This window comes from Lepisosteus platostomus, chromosome 5 (genome assembly GCF_059453375.1).
Source record: "Lepisosteus platostomus isolate fLepPlt1 chromosome 5, fLepPlt1.hap1, whole genome shotgun sequence".
Classification (NCBI taxonomy): domain Eukaryota; kingdom Metazoa; phylum Chordata; class Actinopteri; order Semionotiformes; family Lepisosteidae; genus Lepisosteus; species Lepisosteus platostomus.
In genome coordinates this window covers 41,726,294-41,744,532 of record NC_142615.1, presented here as the reverse complement: position 1 = coordinate 41,744,532, position 18,239 = coordinate 41,726,294, and the positions used below count along the sequence as shown (strand labels likewise).

At 38.9% G+C, this 18,239-nt stretch overlaps 2 non-coding genes across 2 annotated transcripts; both read left to right on the top strand.

Annotated features, from left to right (window-relative positions):
• The first annotated feature begins 1,276 nt into the window (after window positions 1-1,276).
• Window positions 1,277-1,349, top strand: trnak-uuu (transfer RNA lysine (anticodon UUU)). Its single transcript has one exon. It is a non-coding gene; the product is annotated as a tRNA-Lys (tRNA).
• Window positions 1,350-6,023: 4,674 nt separating this feature from the next.
• On the top strand, window positions 6,024-6,095 carry trnaw-cca (transfer RNA tryptophan (anticodon CCA)). The gene has a single exon. It is a non-coding gene; the product is annotated as a tRNA-Trp (tRNA).
• The last annotated feature ends 12,144 nt before the right edge of the window (window positions 6,096-18,239 follow it).

The window sequence follows — 18,239 nt, the reverse complement described above, 5'->3', positions numbered from 1 at the left end:
GCAAAGGTTATGTGAAGAAATAATCACCTGGTAACAACTCCGTCTCATCTTGTATTTAAGCACTAGTCTTTCCCTACCTCCTCGCTCAGTATTGGTTGGCCTTTCGAGCTACTTAGTTGCGTTACGCCTTCTACCTCTTCGTACTATTCAGGTTCCGACTTTGGTTTCTCCCCTCTTACTAGGTTTTTTGGATTACGGCTCGGCTTCGGTTGCTCTCTCTCAGTTTGGATCTCTGGCTTCCCCTGGACTCTCGGCTCTCTCCTTCGTCTACGGTATTTGGAGCACAACTTGTCTCTATCGGCTCCTGCAAGTGGGTGCATTACTTGGTTTCGGTTTCACTGGCCGAATCCTTAACAAGTAGCTAAATACACAGGTCACACTGCTCCAGTTGAGGCTCAAACTCACAACCTCAGCACGACTCTGCTGTGCATTGCTGTATAAGCACCGCGCGCTGACCGACTGCGCCACTGGAGCTGTTTAACACCCTCTCCTCATACAGACTGACGCTGCAGAAACACAGGCTGCAAACAGGGTTTCGGTTGTGGATCCATCTCCACATGGGGGAAAGGGACAGTAAAATAGCAAGGAAAATACAAGAGAAGAAACTGAAAGAATTGTGCTCACTGCAAAGTAGAAAGGAAAGAGGTGGCCGGATACGTAAAACAACTCCGCAGATAATTTGTAACGACATTCTTTGGTGACAATCAGAGGTCGGATTTCTCTTCAGGTTCAGCTCTGCAGTTTGAACGTACATTCTCCGAGATTGGTTAGTTATATGTGATCAGCTGATATTAAATAGGACTAATAAGAATCAATAGAATTGATGTCTGGCAAAGGCAAATAACCTTTGTACATGATCTGGAATGTGACTGGTTAAATTTCAGCACAGTTGCTACCCCCTTTATAAATGGTGTGCACACTTATACAACCAAGACATTGAAAGTTTTTTTTTATTATTGTTCCAAAAAATGTTCCATTTGTTTTCTTTCTAAAATGTTGTTGATTAAAAGATCTTATTAAATGCGAAAAAATCTGATTGTGAAAAGGTCAAATTCTTAGTGAAAAAATCAGTAATGTGAGGAAAGATGAATTGTGGGAGCCCCTTGACTCCTCGTGTCGTTCTGTATTTCTCACTCATTCTACTGGGAGTTGTGCCGTCGCTTCTGGATAAAGTCTGTCAGTGGTCATTCCAGATGGGTCAGGTATGACTGCACTTCGGCACAAGAAGAGACATGTGATTTGCGAGGATCCCAGCAGTGGCTTCGTTTTTTCTAGAGCCCAGATAGCTCAGTTGGTAGAGCATCAGACTTTTAATCTGAGGGTCCAGGGTTCAAGTCCCTGTTTGGGCGGTTGTGCTTTTCTTCAATCTATTGTGAATGTCATTCTAAATCGTCTTTTATCTTTCCCTCTTCTAGCTGTACTGTGGTTATTTTAAATGTTCATCACTTGTATTTTCTTTAGTGTTTCCTTTCACAAACCAAAAATGTTCAAGGTGATCTTCTCACCACACTCCACGTAAATAAATTAAAAGAAATCACAGTAAAGGACACGCAGTGAGGAGCTCCTGCAGTGAGTACTCTTGAATACGACAAGAGGAAAGGCACACTGCACATCTGCGGAACATCGCAAAGTAATTTTTTTATTAAAGGTTCAAGGAAACCTGAATATGTTTGCTAGAAGTATTTCAGAATCACAGTCAAATCGAGTATGATTGCTGCACAGATCTGCCGTGTGAATTTAGAATACTGTTTGTGCGTTGTATAAAATACGCTGTTCAAAGCTTTTAAAAAACTACAGAGATACGTTTCGGAATGTGTCTTCCTGTAAAAATAAAATCTCTACACGGGTGCTATAAGCAGAGTCTGAAGCCTGCTTAACAGAAGAACTATATTCAGAGGGCCAAAGAAGTGAATATTTCACCAAGTGAGAGAAAGCATCTCAGAAAAAGGAGGTGCAGTCTCTTCCATGCAGAATAACACCACAAAGTCAGACTACAAGTGCTGAAAAGCTGCTATCAAGGGTAACCCGGCCGAGCGCTCTAAGGAGCTGGATTAAAGCTCCGTCTCTTCGAGGGCATGAGTCGGAATCCCAATGCTGCCCAGTATCTCCTTGTTAAGAATCATGGTTTTGTTGTTGTACATTCTGCGCGATTAAATCAGTTTCAATAGAATTAATTTGAACAGTCATATTTGTTTTATTCCTCCTACCATGGCAATTTGTGCTCAAAGATTTAACTTTTTTGTATTTTAAAAAACATGCTAGCCTTGATGGGAAAGTAAGCGGAACTGCAGGTGTGGTGGCCAAGTGGTAAGACGTCGGTATCAATAAAGTCAATAATCTGTTAAACATTTTATGCCATTTTTTCCATAGATGATATTCACGTTGGAACAGTGAGAAAGGTGTGCCTGGATGCGCTTGAACCATCACCTTACTATAATTTTAGTCCCAACCTGGCCGCACTAAGCAATTGTACCACAGAGTTTTCTCCATTTGCAGTTTTGGGTAAAAAATAATCTGCACTTTTAAGCAAGTATTGTATTTAAATTTTGCAAATTTCTTGAAAAAGGTTGTTTCAGAGAGAAACTGAGTAGATAGAAATAGCCCAGTCAGTAGAATATTGAACTTTTTATCTCTAGGTCCCTAGTCAGGCGACTGATTTTCTTGCAACTACTGTGAATAGATGGTCTTTTGTCCCTCAGTTTTTCAAGTTGTTCTATGAATGTTTGAAATATTCAATATTTTTCATGCTCTTAAGCACTTTCCATAACAAAGTTTATGGTGTTCTTGGTGCTGTGCTGCACGTAGATAATGTAGACGAGAGCACAGGTAACAATACAGGACAAGCAGTGAGGAGCTCCCGTAGCTTTCAATTCAGTGCAGAGTCCAGAGGGAGGCCTAGGTCGCTAAACAATCAACAGGTATCTAATAATGACATTCACAAAGGTGACAATGCGTTTTTTCAACATATCCTTACATTTACCCATACAGCACAATTTTCTATACCCTCAAATCCCCAATGTAACTACTTTCTCCTGAGAAACACAAGTATAGAGTGAAATCACAATAACTTATACAACAAATCTATTCAAACGCCCAGATATGACAGAACACACCCCTTTAAATATGTATTTCCTTCATTTCAGTTTTCTTCCCTCCCCAGGATACCTGAAAATTCAATATCGCATATTAAAGGCTGTACATGTAATACATCTACTAATAAAGATGGACATTAAAGTTAATTATTAAAAAATTACACTTTTCATTAAGACATGTATTGATAAAATTATTGTGAATAGTTGTGGTGTCTGGAAAGCAATTTTTGTTAAATATAACAATTTTCAAGTGAGTGGTGCATAAGCTTGTTATTTAGTGACTTAATTATTTCCACTGCATTCACAACAGTTCTAATGTGTTTGCTTGTTCCGCATAGCCTGCTACTGAGTTGTTTTTGGAAATGAAACCTATAAGAACATTATTTAAGATGCACCATGGCCCAGAATCGTTCATTGGGACTAGGATTAATATCAATTGAAAGTACTCCAAAATAAAATATTTAACCTGAATATTAAAAGAGTAGGAAAGTATTAAAACAACACCATAACGTCTTGACTTCCAATCTTCTTCCAGGTTCAGGCCATGTACAGTAAAATGACATAATCAGTTGAGTCATGCCGAGGCTGAAAGTTTAAGCCTCACCTGGAGCAGCCTGGTTTTCTGTCTTGACAAAAAAAGCGTTTTGTTCCACAACGGCGAGAAATGATCATGTCTTTCACTCTACTTCTCTCTTGTAGTAAAGCAGATCTTGCTAGGTGAGCATTTGCTCCGGTAAATTAGGTCACTTTTCATGTTACCTCACTTCTTCTAAACACCACATTTCCTGGTGCATGTTTTCTCCATGAAAAAAGACATTTTCCCTTACATGATTTCTCATTTTGTTTCATCAAAGAGTACAGAAAGAAGAAAGAAAGGAAAAGTGTGGTAAATGAACTCTGTCGTCTGTGGGAGATGTCAAGCGCATTGGACATGAAAAGTGCCCAATAAAAGCCATTTCTCTTCGTTTCTCTTACAGTCAGGGCTCCTGTTCCGTGTAAAGGAGGCAGCTTGCTCAGCCAGCAGACTCAGGGCTTACTGAACGCTGGTGTCTCAGAGTGGTGTGTCCAAGCGGCTGTAAAAGAGGAGAATTCTGCAGGCGCTGTAGCTTAGTTGCTTTAAGTATCTGTCTCGTTAACTGGAGATCCTGGCTCCACATCCCAGCTGTGCCCTTCTTCCTGTCTTTTTGTGCAGAAAGTACCATTTTGGACAACCGCATAGGGCTTGATTTAGTTTAATGCATTAATGCATTTCCTTTTTGCAACAACTTGTTTTTCAAGAAATTCATACAGCTTGTGAAAAATGAAATTTAATTCTTGGCTATCAGAGCAGTAGGAATATTGCCGACTGGCAAGAAAATGCAAGCAATGTTTATTTTCTTACCAGAAAGGTGCGAATGGAGCAAAGCCTTTCTCATCAGTCTCTGTGGTGCAACCAGCAAGCGTGTTTGGCTATTAACTAAAAGGTTAGTGGTTCAAAACCACCCAGGGACGATCTTCTTCTTATTATTATTATTATTGTCAATGTTAACACTGTCTCCACAAAAGCCGAAACTTTAACCCTCTTTATATTTGCCGAAAATGCGAGTCTTTTGGCCGTGTCCAACAACAACACTTGAGACCAGGGAAGTCCAATAGTGATCAACACCGCAACTCCCCAGAAATCCATATTCACCCATGGAAAAGTATCTTTGAAGGGCTGGCGGGAGATATCATTTATACTCCTGTTGTATCCTCTGCTAAAATACTTTAGAAATACAACGTGGATTTGTTTGAGAATTTGACAAGCATTGTTGCGTTAGCACTGTGAAGTTGGATGTTGATATTTTGATATATTTACCTTAATTTTAACATAAATGCTGTTCAATCTATGCTATACAATCAATTACAGGTATATTTTGAGTCTCGTACTGATCGTCCTGTGGATCCAAAAGAAAATTTTAAAGCTGATACACTTTCGATTGTAATTTGCATCTAGCTACAACGTCCCTGGAAAAGATATTTTATGAGTTGCGTGCAATCGGTATCTTTTACTTTAGGGATGGTAGTGGAAATAGCTTTAAAAATCTTTTCTAAAGAAGATTGTATTGCCAGGACCTGCCTTTAGCGCTCGGTAGCGATTACGCTGTTGATATAGATGGAGAAGAAATGTAAGATGAATTGATGATCTAAGATAAAATAGCCCTAATGCCTCCTGTAACAGTGTTTGTATTCATAGCAAGTAATATTCTTTTTCAAACCCGAACGTTGCTTTTGCATTAAGTGTTATGTAACCATTAGCAGTTTCGGTAGCTTCTGAAGAGCGCACTTTTCCAAACTGAAGCCTATAAGAACATTATTCAAGATGCACCATGGCCCAGAATCGTTCATCGGGACTAGGATTATCAATTGAAAGTACTCCAAAATAAAATATTTTTTATTTAAAATTAAAAGAGTAGGCAAGTATTAAAACAACACCATAACTTCTCGACTTCCAATCTCTTTCCTGGTTCAGGCCATGTCAAATGACATAATCAGTGGAGTCATGCTGAGTTTGTGAGTTTAAGCCTCACCTGGAGCAGCCTGGTTTTCTGTCTTCACAGGTAAACAGTGTTTTGTGTTATTTGCTAAATGGAGAGAGGATGCTGTGTTAATTGTTCTCCTCCTGGGAGAGGACAAGATGAGAAGTTCACGAGGCTGGTGGTAAATATCCTGTCCAGGAATATCGGGGCTGTAGGGGGTCAGATCTGTAGATGTAGTGAAGACATTAGTGGGGACGGTGTGTCTGCTCTCTGTGAAAGAGCCGGGCAGAAAGAATAATCTGTGGTCGGGGAAGAAGAGACCCTTGTTGGAATAGCGGCGCTCCTCACAGGAGAGAATGAAATCTTTTTTGAAAATCTTTTTCAGGGACGCTGATTGTTCTCTTTGGGTGAATTAAAAGCCCTTGTGGTGAGTGACCTCGTGGCGCAACGGTAGCGCGTCCGACTCCAGATCGGAAGGTTGCGTGTTCAAATCACGTCGAGGTCAGCTGATGTGTTTGTAGATGCTCCTGGTGCCGTACCTGGATTTTTCACCACGCAGTTGTGTTTTATCTGTACACCACCTAGGTAATCTGAATGAAATAACAGAGCAGTACGGAACACCCAGTCAGGAGTTTATGCAGTGTTTCATCTTGAACACGACAAGAGAAAAGGCACACTGCACATCCGCGAAACATCACGTCCGACTTTAGAGACAGTGACATCAGAGAATGGAAGTTTCAGACCGCTTTTTTGTTACAGTTTCAAGCAAACCTGAAAGTTAGGGAGTGTTTGGTCACTTTTGTATGAAAAAGTGTCTGAAGCCTGTAATTATAATTTGTCCTTTTTTAATTGTAGTTGAAATCCACTCCCATGTACCAAGACCTACAGTATATTCATGTTTGCTTAAATGATTAATGCTATAGGACATTAGCTGGTGTTTCTTGTAACGATTTGCTATTTCATGCAGGAAAGAAAGGAAACCAGACCCAACGTTTGCTTTCAGGTGCGGTCTATTTACATAACGGACATCTATTTCTGAGGAGCCTGATTTAAATCACACAACACCGGTAGAAGTCGAATCGACAATCTTATAAACCGAAATCAGACGCGTTATCCATTAAACCACTAGGCCGTCACATAACTGAATTGCGCTTTGGTGAGTTCAGCTCCGCTACTAGTACACCACCACATCTACAATTTGAGAGAAACGTGCTTTCTACATTTTTATCAGTTTTAAAAAATCATCACTTTTAAACAGACAAAGCATTTATGTGTCGCTCTGAATTTCTAATTGATTTAGAATTCAAAGAAAAAAGCGTTTTGTTCCACAACGGCGTGAAATGATCACGTCTTTCACTCTACTTCTCTCTTGTAGTAAAGCAGACCTTGCTAGGTGAGCATTTGCTCCGGTAAATTAGGTCACTTTTCACGTTAACTCACTTCTTCCAAACACATTTCCTGGTGCACGTTTTCTCCATGAAAAAAGACATTTAACCTTACATGGTTTCTCGTTTTTTTCCATCAAATAGTACAGAAAGAAGAAAGAAAGAAAGGAAAAGTGTCGTAAATTAACTCTGTCGTCTGTGGGAGATGTCAAGCGCACTGGACATGAAAAGTGCCCGATAAAAGCCATTTCCGTACGTTTCTCTTAGTGTCGGGGCTCCTATTGAATGTAAAGGAGGCAACGTGCTCAGCCAGCCGATTCAACGCTTACTGAACGCAGGTGTCTCAGAGCGGTGTGTCCAATCGGCAGTAAAAGAGGAGAATTCTGCCGGCGCCGTGGCTTAGTTGGTTAAAGCACCTGTCTAGATAACGGGAAATCCTGGCTCCAAATCCCAGCAGTCCATCGCCTGTGTTGCACTGGACACCCTGTAGATCATCAAAAAAAATATTGAGCTCCTTAGTAATAATAATAAACTTTATTTTATATAGCGCCTTTAAAGGTGGCTTCTCAAAGCGCTTTACAGGATGACAATAACAATAAATAAGAAGACTACAACAATAAATAAGAAAATTTCACAAGACAGGACACAATTATAATTACAACAATACAACAATAAAAATAGAGGAGACCGTGGAAGATGGTATTAAGAAGAGCAGAGGGGTGAAGAATGGAACCAGTTAAGTAAAGGCTTTTCTGAAGAAGAAGGTTTTGAGTCTGGATTTGAAGGAGTTTAGAGAAGGTGACTCTCTAATATCCTTGGGCAAAGAGTTCCAGAGCTTGGGGGCATAGCAGGAGAAGGCCCTGTCGCCCATACAATGTAGACGGGCTTGGGGGACAGTAAGGAGGGCAGAATTTGAAGAGCGGAGGTTGCGAGGTGGGGAGTAGGGCGATAAAAGTTCAGACAGGTATTGAGGTGCCAAGCCATGTAAAGCCTTGTAGGTGAGCATGAGGATTTTAAAGTCTACGCGGAATTTGACCGGAAGCCAGTGCAAGGACTCCAGGATAGGAGTAATGTGGACACTTGTACTAGACCTGGTCAGGATTCTGGCTGCTGAATTTTGGACATACTGCAGCTTGTTCAGAGTAGATTTAGATACACCAGGGAGCAGAGCATTGCAGTAGTCAATTCGGGAGAATACAAATATGTTGATCAGCTTTTCAGCCACAGTTAATGATAGCATAGGGCGTAGTCTTGCGATATTTCTAAGGTGAAAAAAAGATGTTTTGACAGTATGCTGTACATGTGGGTCGAATGTTAAGCCAGAATCGAATATAACCCCAAGGTTTTTCAATTTTGATTGAAGCTCTAGTACAGAGCCATCTACAGACAGGGTTACAGGACTGGCTTTACGAAGTTGATGGGGGGTACCAATAAGCATGACTTCAGTCTTGTCACAGTTAAGATGAAGGAAGTTTTGAGTCATCCAAATTTTTATGTCAGAGATGCAGTTAGATAGAATAGAGACAGCCACGTCAGTGTCGGGTTTGGTATGGATGTATATTTGAGTATCGTCAGCGTAAAAATGAAAGCTGAGGCCATGTGATCTTAAAAGCTGACCAAGTGGGAACATGTAAATGCTGAAGAGCAAGGGGCCCAGTATTGAGCCCTGAGGGACACCAGACTTGACAAGACCGATTTCAGACCTGTACCCATTGAGAGAGACAAAGTGACAGCGATCAGTGAGGTAAGACTTAAACCATTTGAGGGCAGTGTCAGAGACTCCAAACACAGTCTCGAGACGAGAAAGCAAGATGTTATGGTCAACAGTGTCAAAGGCAGCACTGAGATCAAGAAGGATGAAATGAAATGAAATGAAATTTCAATGAAATGAAATGAAATGAAATGAAATAATGAAACTGCCGGATAAAAGCCATTTCACATCCTTTCTCAACTTGCTCAGCGAGCAGGCTCACCGCACACCGAACAAAGATGTGACAGAGTGGTGTGTCCACCTGGCTGTAAAAGAGGAGCACTTTGCCGGCGTTGTGGCTTAGTTAGTTAAAGTGCCTGTCTAGTAAACAGAAGATCATAGGTTCAAAACCAAGCGGTGCCTGTCTTCTCGCACCGCTTATTGTTATAGACAACATGCTTCTGCATTATGTTTAAAGGAAGTGTTCATTTAGTTTTTGGCACAACTTGTTTTTCAAGAAATCCACACATTGCGAAAGATAAAGTGCTCATCTTTCTTATCAATGCAAAATAATTACTGCCAGCTGGCAAGAAAATGACAACGATTTGTTTTTACTTTAGCCAAAAATCTGTGAATGTAGAAGAATACGACATGTGTCAGTTTCTATGGCACACTCAGTCAGGGTGTCCTTCAGTTAAACACAATGTTGGTAGATCAAACGCACCCAGAGACACACTTCGAATTAATCCGATCTAAACATTACCTTCTCTAAATGTGATTGAGTTTCTTTGCACGTCCTTAGCCATCTTGATGTTTGGAGAGATTTTCAACTTTTGACACGAGTCAAACTACAAGTAAATAGTCGAGTACCTATGTCAATATCACCGGGAATGTGAATATAAATGTTAACATCAATATTTCTGCTGTCTCCTGAGAAACACAAGTATAGAGTCAAAACACAATAAATAATGCTAAAAAATTATTCAGTTAACACCCAGATGTGACAAAACACATTTAAGACTTACATCCCCTTTAAATATGTATTTCCTTAAAATCAGTTCTCTTCCCTCCCCAGGATACCTGCAAATTCACTATAGATACATATTAAAAGCTGTGTGTAAGTCTTACATGTGTTCTGTCACATCTGGGTGTTACATTAATAGATGTGTTGTGTTATTTAATATGATTTGACTCCACGCTTGTGTTTCTCCAGAGACAGCAGAAATATTGGGGATTTGCGGCTACAGAAAATAATGTGAACTTTACAGGCAAAAATAAGGTTACGTTAAAGAAACAAAAACTTATTGTCACCCTTTTCAACGTGATTTTTTAAGACATTTGTTCGGAATAGTATATCTTCTCGTGTCTGTGGCTGTTATCCTACAATAACGGTGGTGAAATAGCAGGAATGTGCGGAAAGAATCGGAGATAAAACAGAAGACCAGTCATCCAGTCGATAGTAAGGTTGTGTAGGACCTCACATACTACGATGTCAGTGTTGAGTAGTGTGGTTTAAAAGCTTTTTCACGAACCAGGAAGGAGTAGAAATCTACAGTCTTCTGATCCGTAATCAGACACGTTATCCATTGTGCCATTGGCGTTTGTATTGCATTCCCATCCAGCACCACATTGAGTTCAGAGCTGCTACTATTCATGTGTGTTGTACGTGTGTCTAGTTACTACGTCTTTCATTATGTCTGGTTTAAAATAATGTATCTTTAAAACAGACAAAGGGTTTATGAGTCAGCCTGAAATTCACACACGAAGAATAAACAATATCGCGTTTAAAAAGAATACAGAGATGCCGGCGATAGATAACGGAGCATCTTAAGTGCGCGCTATCACTGAACTAAACTCCCGATCGTTAAGTTTGTCAGCGGCTTTTTAATTGTGTTAGGAAGAGCAAACAGTCCACAGTGTACATTTTAAAGGTCTAAGCAAAACAATCAGACGTGAGGATTATCCAGAACAGGAGCCTTTACTTCTTTGTATACTGAGCTTTCGGGTGAACATCAAAGTAAAAGACAAATTCGCAATTTTCACTTTTTGATTAAGGAACAAGAAAACACCATCCTTCGAGCTGGATTCAAACCAGGGACATAAGAAATGCCCACTGTTTTTGTCTACAGTCTTAAGATCTAGCAATTGAGCTATCAAGAGGTTGGAAAGTAAACGCTTTGTCACACATGTAGCCCAATGTAGTGTAGTGTTCCTCTATTTAAATCCGAGTTCGACGTCAAAATACTCACTCCCATAGTCTCGTTCAGAAGAAGAAATGGACCAGAGTTCTTATAAAACGTTTGAAGGGACATCAGCGCAGGCTGAAATTGACCCTTTTTCTATTGGGATCAGGATCATATAAAACCTTTCTTTTGGATTGAGAAGAGGATCATGGAGACACTCAAAACATCCCTGTCTTTGCTTCTTTCAAGGATGAATGGAGTATTGAGCTGCAAGCATCGGTTCAAATTTAAAACTCTCTGCTACTGCAGTTGCTTGTTTGAGAGTTTCTTCAAATCTTTCAACTGAACGTTGATATCAAGGGATATTGACGGTAATATCATAGGGACTTTGGTTTTCTTTTGATCGAAAATTGTATTAAAATACAAGCCTCTTTCACAGTTGTATAATACTTTCCCTTGCATCCTCAGATAAAATTTCTAAATACCACAAAGTTACAACATATGGAATAGCATTTATTTTAAAATGTATTTTAAAACTGGCATTTATTTAGAGCTATATTTAGAGCTTAGTAAAGATAGCATTGCTAATATTGATGGAGTAGAAATGTAAGATGAATTGATAGCTTTTTCTGAACTAAAAAAGTCCTACAACGCCTCCTGTAACAGGTAAGGACTCATAGCAAGACATTGCTATTGCATTGCGCATTTTGCAGATACAAAGTACAAAGCATCAATTTAACCTAAATATTAAGAGACTATATCTGTCAGCTACTGCTGTAAGCCATGTTCAGCCAACGCTAGAAATATTACTGCTCTACTACAGTAGCTAAAGAAAGCAAGTCCGACTTAGAAACGGATCACAAGTCAAAAACATAAACTGACAAGGATGGGATTCGAACCCATGCGTGCAAAGCACAATGGATTAGCAGTCCATCGCCTCAACCACTCGGCCACCTCGTGATGAGGGCCAACCCCCTTGGGCATGATTTTGCTCAGCGACCAGGCTCAGCGCACATCGACCTCAGATGCCTCAGAGCGGTGTGTCCAAGCGGCTGTATAAGAATAGGTAATAGGTTTATTCCATGTTATTCCAATAGGTTTATTCCATTGAGGGTGGGTACCCACCTGTATAAGAATAGTGTTCTGCTGGTGCTGTGGTAAAGCTGGTTAAAACACCTGTTTCATAAAGAGGAAATCCTGGATCCGAATTCCAGCGGTACCTTTTTTCCCGTCTTGTTTTACAGAACATGTAATTTGGGACACTCAAAAAGGTCTTGATTTGGTTTAATGCGTTTATTCATTTCCTTTGCAGAACAACTTGTTTTTTTTAATCATATAGCTTGCGAAAGATGAAATGCGAGCGAATTGTTTTGTTCACCAAAAGTATGTAAATTTAAAAGGTGTAAGCATTTCTGTGGTGCAATTGGTTAGCATGTTCGGCTATTAACCCCAAAGTGGGTTTTTTGATCCCACCCAGGAACGCACTTCTTCCTATAGTAAACATTATCACTCCAAAAATTTAATTTTTCCGCAAAACCTGAACTATTTTGATATTTGCAGTAGTAAACAATTACTACCAGTACCAGAGTCAACATTAGAGGGAATTTTCAATAATTACGGACATAAAAACTCTCTTGCTTTTAACAGAGCGTTTCATAATTTCTAACTATGAGAATTATTTAAACAGCGACACTTATCATTCATCTTTTATATAGCATTTTAAGCGAATAGGTAATTAGATTGTTCATAAACCTAATTGCTTTTTCTACATAAACACAGTGTGATTGCTCTCTGAAAATGCTTTTTCTTTATATTTAGGCTCAGATTTCAACTATAGATCGTATTATTATAAACTTTCTTGGAAAAATGTCTTTTATGTAAACCATTTTTGCTATTAATTCATTTAGGGCTAGAATACGTTCATTGTCTTCCAATCGAGTCAAGTTGACATTGGAAGCTTGCCACGCCCGGACTGTTACACCAACGCATTAGCATGTTAAAGCGATTTCATTGAGGAGCCTAGCTTTCTTAACTAGTAAGTACTGTACTTCCTACTTTGAAAATACCTGTGAAACCGGTTTAATTTGTCACAGCCAGCACTCCCGCAGAGAGGGGGGTTGTACTCGTTAATGTCTTAGCAGAAAGCAGAAACTTCTTGTATTTTCCGATGACATACAAGTGGAAAGATTACAGATTTTAATCGTCTTTTTTTTTAACCAGGGAAAATCTGATCATGTTTCTCTATAACAATAATAATAAACTTTCTTTTACATTATTTTACATATCCCGCTTACACATCGCACGACTTTAATGAATCTATTCTTTATTAATACTAAATAAATAATTCTAAAAATACTACAGCAAAGAGGTCACTTGATTTTTGGAATAATTCCAAATAGCACAATGATCCACTGGCATCCCTGAAGTCTGTTTAGTCCATAATCTTCCAAATACAATCACTAAGCAATTATAAGAATTATACCATCCTATTTCTTTGTGATTTCCTGTAAAAACTAAACCTATTTTTATAAGGCTTTTACTCAAAAGATTTCCAAACACACAAAGCATTTGTGAAGTGCTATAGTATTTCTAAAGGTTACTGGCACAACATCAATCATTAAAGCTTAACAATAAAGTTTAGATTGCTGACTATGGACTAACTACATTAACTAACTGCAATGCAACAGTAGACATTTTACAAGTAAGAATATCTGGTTGAATTCTTGCATTTGTAGCCAATTTAATGCGAGAGATTTTAAGTTTTAACAGAAGAAAACTACGAATATGAAAACAGCCATAGCAACAAAAAATACTGTGCAAATATCAAAAGGCTGCTTCAGTAATGAAATAATGATCACAGTAGAAACCAGACACTGTTTACACCATATTGTTAAGAAAGACTCAAGACAGAAATGTTCATGTACAGCTGGAAAAAACAACTTCTAAAACAACAGTGAAGGCTGCAACATTACGCCCATGCTCTTCCACACTTGTAAGGATAACCTTAAAACTTAGGCTGTTGAATCCAATCAATTAAAGCTGGAGTTCTGCAGGTTGTACAGGCTTAAAAAGTAGATCGGTAGTTTATCTGTAATATAGTCCAGTACTTTAGGTGTTTCTAGGTTTAATTTTCCTGCTTATTAATGCTTACTTTCCTACATTTCCGATGCAGTTCACTATCATTATACACAAAAGCCAAACCATAAACTTTGAAGCTAGCAGACTTCAAGAAAACACCTGTTGGTGTTAAATGGTGAGGTTTTATTATAATCTAGGGTATGAAAACAAACTAGCTATTTTTAACACACTTTATAATACACCACTTTTTTGTTGTATCCCAAGTGATTTGAAGCATTTCTGTTTTAATTGAACTTCTAGATTTCTCCAATGTTTAGGAGGATATCGCCATAATAAGGGCATGCTTGTCATATGCTAAAAGAATAGCTTATAACAGGAAATGCAAAGTCTGTTTTTTTTAAAAAGCTCCTTTAAAGCCTGTGCCCCAGAAGGTCCATTTATGTTGAGCTGTGAAAGTGCTTTACAGTAAAAACCTTGTGTAAATGGTTAAAAGCAATGATCCAGGGACCAAAGGTGATTCAGGAGCCTAGAACCAATATTTGTGTGCTCAGTGCAGTCACATGTTGAAATTTGTTCCCCGTTTTTGAAAAAGTCCCACTGTATGCTGTTCCTTTTATTTACAATAAGAATCTAGGAACCTCTAGGAGACATCAACTGCAAAGTGACATGACTGAGAGCCTCTTGAGTCCTGCAGATACAGGGTACCTCATAATTTTAATTAAATCAAATGTGTACTGTACGTGTAAAACTGAAACTGACCTAACAACCATCACCTTTTCTGCAGAGCGTGTTTAATTGTACTGTTTCAGCACATCAGTTTTTTTTTCCCCCACAAACTTTCCAGAGGAGCTATAAATATTTTAAATAAATACACACAGTATTGCTCATAAGGTCTGCTATTTGAGGTCCAGTTATTTAGATGCATACATCTTTTTTTATCTCAGCTTTTCAGCTGAGATACACAGATCATACATAAACAATGCAGTAAAAAAATCAAGTATTTAATCATTAGGTATAACAGTTTCCCTTTAGGCCTCTGAAAACACCACCTTCTACCTTGTGAATACCAGTACCTCCTAATTGTCTAAAGGCTTTATTTCTTAAGAGCATGACATTAAAAACTGCTAAACTTTACAGCTGCATGTTTGCTTGCAGCATTCCAATACCTCTCAAGCAGTGAAAACAAATAACCTGCTGCAAAGCTGCTTATTATGGAGAAAAAAATCTCAGTTACATTCCCAGATCATAATCATTAGCTTTCCCAGCTGCAAATAACTACAGGTGCAAAGAGACAATGTTCAGAAACTCAAAACAACCTGCTTTTTTGGTAGTTATATGATGATTTATATTACTAAGTAATATTCTTTAGTATAAAAGTTTTTTATAATTGTTATAGAGAAACATGATCAGATTTTCCCTGGTTCAGAAAAAAGACGATTCAAATCTGTAATCTTTCCACTTGTATGTCATCGGAAAATACAAGAAGTTTCTGCTTTGTGCTAAGACATTAACAAGTACAACCCCCCTCTCTGCGGGAGTGCTGGCTGTGACAAATTAAACCGGTTTCACAGGTATTTTCAAAGTAGGAAGTACAGTACTTACTAGTTAAGAAAGCTAGGTTCCTCAATGAAATCGCTTTAACATGCTAATGCGTTGGTGTAACAGTCCGGGCGTGGCAAGCTTCCAATGTCAACTCGACTCGATTGGAAGACAATGAACGTATTCTAGCCCTAAATGAATTAATAGCAAACATGGTTTACATAAAAGACATTTTTCCAAGAAAGTTTATAATAATTCGATCAATAGTTGAAATCTGAGCCTAAATATAAAGAAAAATCATTTTCAGAGAGCAATCACTGTGTTTATGTAGAAAAAGCGATTAGGTTTATGAGCAATCTAATTACCTATTCGCTTAAAACGCTATATAAAATAAAGTTTATTTGAATGATATGAATGATAAGTGTCGCAGTTTAAATAATTTTCGTAGTTAGAAATTATGAAACGCTCTGTTAAAAGCAAGAGAGTTTTTATGTCCGTTGCAGTAAAAGAAGATGCCTGAAAAAGTAGGGCTTGGACAGATTCCAAGTGCATTTTTGCAATTTACGTTGCATTGTCCAATGTGCTGCTGTAATACAGTTTAAAATACAGTAAGCCTAAACTGTATCAGCTTTATTTATGGGTTGCAATTTAGAAAAAGTCAAAAACCGCAATTTAGAGCTTTCTGGCAAGAGGAGACACCCAAATTAATAATGTAACATGCCACTGTTTGTGCATGAACAAAGTGATACTGCAATTTTCCTTAGATACGCGATTAAAAAAAATAAATTTTTTGAATCCCCGGCGGAACACATTCCATAAGAATCAACGCTTTTATATATCGCCTTTAAACACATATATTTAAACACGTGTTTACGATTTAAATCAAAACGCAATTCAAATCAATATATATGTTTATTTTGTAACGCATAGGTGACTATTCATTGTTATTAAAATGACTTAAATTCGATCATGTTGTGATATTTAGAAATATAAATTTGTTTGGTGCGAGTGAGGTTTTATTTCATCTCTGACCAAGGGAAACGTTTAATTTTTTCAAAGAAATGTTTGTTAAAGCAATAAGTCAGAGTTATAGTGGGATTCAATCACAGACCATGTGAAATGGGAATCAGCAACCTAACCCACAGCGCCAATGGCAAGGTCACATGCAGAGTGCTGAAAAAGCACTACAGAAACATTATTGACAGACAATGTACAGCATGTACTATTCTTGTGTTGCGGTACATGAATATAATTATATCGTTATTAATTTCTTTAGATAGGCGATTCCATATTATATTCCCTTTTAATCAAATTCTAAAAGTATGCTTGTTGACTCCGGTATCTCTTTAGTTAAAGACTTCGATGCTTAAAATGTTTAGGGAGAAATGGAATACTGGTGTGTATTTTTTCTTTAAAGTACCAAGACCAGCCATATACTGTATGTTTATGTTCCAAAATGAATATTGTTTATGGCCTTCACACGCGTTACAGTATGCTCCTATTATTTTTATGCTCAGCTACTAAGATTTCCTTCAGTGGTAAAATTCCATATGAATATTCAATACTACAACGGGCACAGTAAAGACGTTTACTGTAAATCTTTCTACGACAGACCAATGGACCACGAGTGCCCCTGTCGGTCAACCAATCACATACCGCGGTACCGCGCGTCATCGAGCGTCACAATGTATGACGTCGTAGCCAATTACCTCCGGTACGTGTGTGTACCGCGCACTTTGTACCGCTGCATCTGTATGTGTGTATTAATGATGATAGCACTACTGAATACTAGTATTCATGTGAGAATTAGTGATGATAGAGCTACTTTTAATTTTGGTTTTAATTCTAGTATTCATGTTAATATTAGTGATAATCATAGTGTTAGTGTCAGAATATTAAGACTCATTGTCATGTTATTTCTTTTGATAGTATTATTGTTATTATTGGTATTATTAGTGTACTGCTAAGTTTGTGTTATTGTTAGTAATAATAATACTGTAAGCCTTAATTGCAGTGTTACTGTTGTAATATTGGCCGTATTTGTGTGTTAGTTATAGTGTAACTGTAGGTAAGAGTGTAGGTAAGGCCCCGGCTGCCCTGTGGTGGCTCGGGGAGGGCCTGTGGGTCGAACTGGAGGGGCTGCTCTAGGTTGAGGAGAGCCGGGTGCGGCCCAGGGCTCAGAATGCGATGTTGCCTGGAGTTGCTTGACTGCCTGGAGTTGTACGATGAGGTCCTGGCCAAGATTGGATTGGAGGCAGCATATGTGGGATTAGTGAGTCACTGAAACCCCTCCCCTTGTCCAGCTTACACTGTGGTATCGGGGCGGTACAGGGGCTGGGGTGACTCTCCTGACCCCCTCAGCTTTCCAAGATACCTGCGCCACCCCACTCAACCTGGAAATCTCCCAGATCCAAGGGGAGAGAGACAGGAGCTGGGCTGGGACACCAGCCTGCTGTTATTTCAAGTGGGTGGCTGAAAAACACACCACTTACAGATCACCAGTAGGGGGCATCATAGAGTGGGTGGTGAGACTCTTGGTCATCGATGGCAACAGTGGGGTTACTCCCCCTCTCTCTAATGGCTCTATTAACAGTGGGGTGTCTCTCTCTCTCTCTATTGGCTCTATTAACAGTGGGGTGACCCCCCTCCCCCTCTCTTTTGGCTTTAGAGATACCACAGTTCCACCCCTAGGTTGCATCTCCTGCCTGGCGCTGTGGAGGTATGATGATGATGATTCACTGTCTTTGTTCTCTCTCTTTGGTACAAGAGTTGGT